We start from the raw sequence: 7,653 nt of genomic DNA, 5'->3' as shown, positions 1-7,653 counted from the left end.
CACCGACATCTCACCACTAACAGGAACCGGTTCTATACAGTGACTACATTCATCCCCAGTAGTGTGGTAGTACAGTACAGTACATAAAAGGAGAGTTGACACCTACACCATTGTCCAGAGAGGATATAACACTTCAACACTAGAAATGTAATTGTTTATGCAGCTTTGTCAATCTATCAAATGTACTTCAAAAATCCCTTAGTGCTTATACAGTAACCCGGCCTAGCTTGTATGGAGCTTGTGTCTGCGATCTAGACTATAGATCTGGGTTAAATGCTCAAATAAGTTATCAGCATTGTGTTATGTTAATTAGAGATTTAGAGATAGCAAAGAGATGCTCCTTAATGACGTCCCATGGGTTCAACATGGTAATCCTGCCGAGTGGAAATAGGGTTATTTCCAGTGTACTCATGTGTATTCTCTACCAGGGTCTATGATACTCTATGAGCATTCTCAGAGTAAACACAGAATCTTGCATATTCATAACTATACAAACATGGCCCAAAACAATATTTTCATATTAAAACAAACAGATACAGTAGGATTATTTGGAGTAGTTTTTGAGTGGGACTCACATTAGTTATTTATTTATTGAAAATGTCAAACCTCATCAAAGGACATATGCAGTAAACCAAGGAAAAGCCAACTGTCAACATTCTCATCATTCACCTTTTTTTATTACCAGAAAGGATTCACATCCTGTTTCACTTTGTATTTTCTGTCTCGGGAGACCTGTTCTGACATTATATAAACATCACCTGAATCCAGAGACAGAGCAACACAAGGAAAAGTAGTACGAGGGAGAGTCCCTGTCTTGTTCCACACAGAGGCTTGTCTTTCATCCCTGCTGCCTGTTTGTCCACAGGGGAGGTGAGAGGATCTCATGTTCCAGCTGCTGCTGTCATGGTCTCACCGCTACTGCTCCAACACACACAATCCTACAAAACAGCATGAGATATACAGTTACCGCAGTGTATCTTAGATGTTGTTTTGAAAATTCAATACAGGCCAGTAATAGTTTTGTCGCATGGAGAGAGAGAGCCAGAGAAAGAGAGAGTCAGACATGCTTGGCACGATTTTTCTTTCTCCATTTTTTATTTGGACTCACGTGTCTCTGTGTCTCTCTTTTGCTGTCCTCTTTACCCGCTTCCCAGCTGTGACACGACTCCTGCTGATGTCTATCAGGACTGTCATTACCACCCTGTGTTTTCTCTTCTCAGAGTCAGATAGATAGACAATTCTCTGTCTCAGGTGATCCCATCGGCTCAACCCAACCACCACCACCAACCAGACCTGGGTTCAAATATTATTTGTTAAACACTCAAGCTGTGCTTGATTGAGTATGCATGGCGCAATTTAACCAGTCAAATAGATCCTAAAGGGAATACCATGTCCATCAGATACTCAAGGTAGGCTCAATGAAACAATCAAAAGAGAACCAATCTCTCTCCCAGAAGCGTGGCTGGAGTGTAAAACCCCCCAATTCAGACAAACAAAAAGGTGGAATGGGTTCGCACTCAAAACGATGTCGCATAAAGCTTACTCCATTATTCAATGTTTAATTTTTTACTGCATCAGGGATAGCGTACACAGACATTTCGGCTTTACAGCCTTCTTCAGTGTGTAGGTAAATGTTTCTTTAACTCAAATTAAACACTCACGTTTTTTATAGGAAAACAAATACTATTTCAATCCAGTTCTGCCCCGAACCCCTCCCCTTGCACCGCCATCTCTAAATCCTCCCATCTGCCCTTAAGGTGATAAGGCAGCTCATCAAACTCTAAAAAGGTCAAGCAGTCCATCATCCAATTGGTTTTGCTGTACCGCTGGACAGATACATATGCTGGCGTAGACCAATGAGAAGAGAGTGGCCTTAGCAGCCAGATGTCAGGGGCTGCATCCCAAATGGCACTTTATTCCCTGTGTAGTGCAATACTTTTGTCCAGAGCTTTATGAGCCCTGGTCAAAAGTAGTGCACTACATGGGGAATATGGTGCCATTTGGGATGCAAACAGGGTGTTCTGACGTGGTGTTGATAAGGCTGTTCGAGTGTCTTCCCTAAAGGGCACACGTTAATATGTCTGGTGATTCTGAGATACCTTGGCTTAGTGAATCATTAGATTGATCTGGTCAGAAGATATTCACACAAAAACCTTTGTCATCCCATCACTATCTCACATATTTCAACGTTAGGTAAACGAAACTGCTGTCATGAGTGATATTGTCCTCTCCCTATGTTAAACTCGACGGGCTGGTTTCCCAGACACAGATTAAGACTTTGACTGAAAGAGTGCTTTCAATGGAAATTCTCTGTGTCCAGAAAACCAGCCCTTCATGTTTGACACCACCAATATACTGTAGGTTTGAGCACAGGATTAAAGGTTTCTAAAATGTATAGATATTTCTACCTGTTCTATGCTACCTTGTATAACCTAGAAATAAACCTGCTGCTGTGGTCATCTTGTGGACACATAAAAAAGTATCTTTAGATCTGAAATAGGTCTTCCTTTCTGCCTGATCACTCCTCCTCCTCCAAAAACCTTGGCTCCTTGATTGAACTCATAACCTCTTGGTTCACCGCAACCAAACTTTATCCGAACATGAGCTTTGTGAATGAGAGTGATTACGATTGGCCAGTTTAATAAGAGGCAGTCATTTTGTGGGAAGGAAAGTGTGTACAGATATCTCATTAAGACAGCGTATGGCTAATAGTGCTCATTTCGTACTACGCTGTTATAGTAAAGAGTGCTAGCTAATTAATATAGGATCTTTATCTCCATCTCCCTGATCATGTAGCTAGTACTAGGCTTAGCACCTGGTAGTAGTGTGGCTAATTCCACTTCCTTGATTGTCATTAGAGGTCCTCTGTTTCCCTCCTCCCAAAATGCTATGCTTCAATTAGCAGTGCAGCAAAAAAAATATATCTTCTCTCTTGTTGATATCTGTAATCAACGATGCATGCATACAGCTGAGGAAATTATTCAGTGGGGGGATTTTATATGAACAGGAAAGTTGAAATTGAGAAGACTTGATATTGTAATTTTTGCATGGTTTTGGGAATAGTTAAAATTCATAAAGATTAGACAATATGACAGAAAATAAGCCATATTGTACTCACTCACTCACTCATACATGCAAGACAACAGGCACATACACGTGCATGCTGGCCCACATGCTCTCACACCCTCACACACACACGTATGCGCAAGAAGGTTATCAATGGGTTCTATAATGAGTGCATATACCAGACAAACATGAAACATGATATCATTGACCATAATGCCGTGCCTGAAGACCAAAAAAATAGCTACGGACCCGCCAAAACATACACACTGTAGTGGGAAAAACTTGTATTACAATATTGCACTCTATGACATTGATCATAGGCCAACAGTAGGTGTCTCATTTCATAGAGTATTTTTGTGAAATTTCCCTATGTTCCAAAATTAATTTAGGCTGCAAACATAGTGTGATAAGAATGAAGATAAAGAACATATGAAATCATGAAGAGCTGTGTTGAATGCCTTCTAAAACTGCTATTAAAAAAGGCTGGGAAATAAAAAAGTAGATTACATTCAGATTTTTTAAAATTTAGAACAAGGTGCCAAATATACCCAACTCTACAAAAGGTACAAAAATGTTGATCGAAATCTACTGAACAGAATTTCTACTGGCCCGGACATTGTCTAGTTTTTAAATGCATTGGGGTAATGCAGGGACTACAGGTTGGCATGCTTTCTCTCAATATTCAGCTATTAATTGGCTACATTTGGTTATTATGATATGTATAAAAAGCTGTGTAATATAATTTAGCAATGCAAGTCATTACTCTTTTCTTTAGAATTGCATTGTATTAATTGCATTCTTATTAGTATCTAAGAGAGTGAACATTATTTCTAATAAGGCTTACATGGAGAAAATCGGACCTCTCTGAAATGAAAATGGATGGCCACCCTTCAGCAAAATATATTTGACTTAAACTCTAACTGAACGCTTGAAAAAAATACAAGTGACCCTCCCCTATACCCAAAATAATAATTAAAACAAAGTGGATTGCAGAGAACATCTCTACCGTTTACGATCACTTCTTGGACAGACCAGAACCTTAGATATGTCGTTTTAGAAACTGTTTATCTGGTAAGCGTTATATGGCAACGCTGGAATTTTGATAGGGCACAGGGCTGCGGGCCAGAAGGTTGTGGGTTCACAGACCACCGTGGACAAGAGTAGGGGTGGAAAGATCTCCTTTATAGAAAAAACATTGCATTCATCTATCCTTGTATTTACAGGTCCAAGAAAAAATTTTTTTTTTATACCACACAATTTACCGAAATTACAGGCTAAGAACGGACAGAGAGATAGGCCTATGTGGTCACATCATATTTCTCCAATGTCAAATCAACGTGTCTTTTTTGTAAAGAAACTGTCCCTGTTTGCAAATCATTAAATCTGCTACGTCATTAGGAATCTGAGCATAGTACTTTCAAAAGTTAAGCCTACCTTTCCACCCCAGACACAGTAGGCCTACTGCTGGCTACTCTTCTTCCGTGGCTTAACCCAACGAGAGTAGTGTTTCCCTAAAAGCTGTCTGGGTTTAAACATCTTATTTTGTACAGAAAGTGAATAGCTTAATAATTTGATAGTGACAGAATTCGATTACTTCCCAAGCAAAGTCAACCTCTGAATGTCAAAGAAACGAAACAATGATATCCCCATATGCATCGGAGTGTTGTGGAAAATTTGGTGCCGTGACCCGAATGAGAGCGACCTGACTTCTTGACCCATTTCTCTCAGCTTGGATCCAGACATCCTTTTGGCCACAACTAAGGTAAGAAACCTTATTCAAAAATCTCTATGAAGGACTGTCTGTTTTCCAGCTGAGCTGTAATGTTAAAAGATCTGTTGTCCTCCTCATCCATTAGATTTTGGGGTTCAATTTGGCAGAACCATTTCCCTATAATACTGAATCTATCTGGTTAACATTGATCAATGGGAGCATGGTGGTGTCTCGAATAGTGGGAATCGGTTTGCCCACATGTAGGGATCGGTTTACCTACATTCACATGATAGCAGGAATCGGATAGCCTGCCAGTAGGAGTCGGATAGCCTACATCTGGGAAAAGTACTTTGTTTCTGAGGCCGCATGGCTCTCGACCTTCGCCTCTCCCGAGTCCGCACGGGAGTTGCAGCGATGGGACAAGACTGTAACTACCAATTGGATATCATGAAAAAGGGGGTATTTATTTTGTTGCCATTCTTTCTACTTCATTTGCTACTTCTCTAATGGAATCACGCGCAACTGTCAAGCCATAATTCGGGGTTAATGCAGAGAAAAAACATTTTGCAGGGCCAGCTACAATGGTCCTCCTATACAGGTGGGAGAAAGGGTGATTTGGGCTAGCACGCACAGTAGGAACAACATAGGCAGCATAGCACGATCCTGACCAGTTTGTACAGTGAGGGAAACAAGTATTTGATCCCCTGCTGATTTTGTACGTTTGCCCACTAACAAAGACATGATCAGTCTATAATTTTAATGGTAGGTATTTGAACAGTGAGAGACAGAATAACAACAAAAAAATCCAGAAAAACGCATGTCTCTTTCTGCTGTGAAGCAGAGGGTAACAGCACAAGTAGTGCAGGTGATGGGAGATTTCATTTGTCACAGAGTCACAGAAGGTGCCGTAGTCAGCAAGCTCCTGGATGAGCAGCTCTATGAAGGCCAGCTGTGTCATGGGGGTCTGTCCACAGCTCTTAGCCATTTCCTTCTGGAGGATGAATGCATTCACCACAGCAATGTCGATGAAGTGATAGAACAATGTCTTGTACCATTTCATTGTCTTGTGGAGAACATTGTAGTAGCCTATCAGCGCGTCTGACAGGTTCACAACTCCCATGCTCTTGTTGTAATCCTTTATCGCAGCTGGAATGGAAAAATTTTCTTGGTCCATGCCCTATTAGCGTCCTTCACACGCCTGCTGACGTGATCGCCACTGTACGATTTGTGGATACTGGAGCACATGACCACCTCACTTTACAAAGAGCAGGTCATCTTTACGAATCCATCGCATGGCACCCCTATCAGCCCTCTTAGGCATGTCGTTTCCTTTTGTTTTGGGAAAACCCACTCTGTTGGGACGAATGGTGCCACAAGACCATACATTCAGCTTCCTCAGGTCTGTAAACAGGGTAGGGCTTGTGTAAAAGTTGTCCACAAACAGTTTGTAGCCCGTCCCCAGCAGTGGAAAATCCAATAAGTCCATAACAGAATCATAACTAAGGGGAAGTCAGCAAATGGTACAGACTTTGTGGTGCAGCGGAAAGAGCAGCAAACCCTAAATCCAGAGGTTGTGAGTTCAAAACCCCGGTAAGGTTGTATTAAAAAGTCAGTATGAAGTAATCATGTTTTCATTGATTAAAGATGCTTACACTATTTTAGCTGAACAGCGTACCACTTACATTTAAACCCCCGTACTATTTCATGACTTCCCTTACAAAAAAAACGTGTCATCTTTGCAGTTTTACATGTGATATAGACATCTGTTCACATGTATTCAATATAGAGTTCACATGTTAACACAACCTTTTCACATATGTAGTTTTATGTTATCAAGTATTATTATTATTATTTATTTTGTTATTGTTCAAAGCATCCTGAATACACATGACCTGTGTTTTTTTTTTTTTTTTTGCCTGGTCATAGGCCTAAGCCATGTCAAAATACATAGAATGACAGGAAATAAGCTTTAAAATAGTAAAATATTCCTGGGGGAGGACTCCCAGACCCTCCGTCTAGGGGTTGTGCCAGGGGGAAATTACAGCGCATTCGGAAAGTATTCAGACCCCTTCCCTTTTTCCACATTTTGTTACTCTACAGACTTATTCTAAAATGGATTAAATACAAAAAAATCCTCATCCATCTACACACAATACCCCATAATGACAATGCGAAAACAGGTTTACCTGAAATACCTTATTCACATAAGTATTCATCCTTTGCTATGAGACTCAAAATTGAGCTCAGGTGCATCCTGTTTCCATTGATCATCCTTGAGATGTTTCTACAACTTGATTGGAGTCCACCTGTGGTGAATTAAATTGATTGGACATGATTTGGAAAGGCACACACCTATCTATATAAGGTCCCACTGTTGACATTGCATGTCAGAGCAAAAACCAAGCCATAAGTTTGAAGAAATTGTCCGTAGAAAGGGTACCAAAACATTTCTGCAGCATTGAAGGTCCCCAAGAACACAGTGGCCTCCATCATTCTTAAATGGAAGAAGTTTGAAACAACCAAGACTCTTCCTAGAGCTGGCCACCCGGCCAAACTGAGCAATCAGGGGAGAAGGGCCTTGGTCAGGGAGGTGACCAAGAACCCGATTGTCACTCTGACAGATCTCCAGAGTTCCTCTATGGAGATGGGAGAACCTCCCGGAAGGACAACCATCTCTGCAGCACTCCACCAATCAGGCCTTTACGGTAGAGTGGCCAGACGGAATCCACTCCTCAGTAAAAGGCACATGACAGCCCGCTTGGAGTTTTCCCAAAGGCACCGAATGGACTCTCAGACCATGAGAAACAAGATTCTCTGGTCTGAGGAAACCAAGATTGAACTCTTTGACCTGAATGCTAAGCGTCACGTCTGGAGGA

General features: G+C 41.1%; 1 long non-coding RNA gene across 1 annotated transcript; it reads right to left on the bottom strand.

Moving 5' to 3' along the window:
• Positions 1-612: 612 nt before the first annotated feature.
• LOC121549488 lies at positions 613-1,733 on the bottom strand. Its single transcript, XR_005996828.1, has 3 exons — positions 1,662-1,733; positions 1,109-1,293; positions 613-938 (listed from the first exon to the last, which is right to left on the bottom strand). It is a non-coding gene; the product is annotated as an uncharacterized LOC121549488 (long non-coding RNA).
• Between the last annotated feature and the right edge of the window lie 5,920 nt (positions 1,734-7,653).

Source organism: Coregonus clupeaformis, chromosome 34 (genome assembly GCF_020615455.1).
Source record: "Coregonus clupeaformis isolate EN_2021a chromosome 34, ASM2061545v1, whole genome shotgun sequence".
Classification (NCBI taxonomy): domain Eukaryota; kingdom Metazoa; phylum Chordata; class Actinopteri; order Salmoniformes; family Salmonidae; genus Coregonus; species Coregonus clupeaformis.
This window is presented reverse-complemented; position numbering and strand designations above follow the sequence as displayed.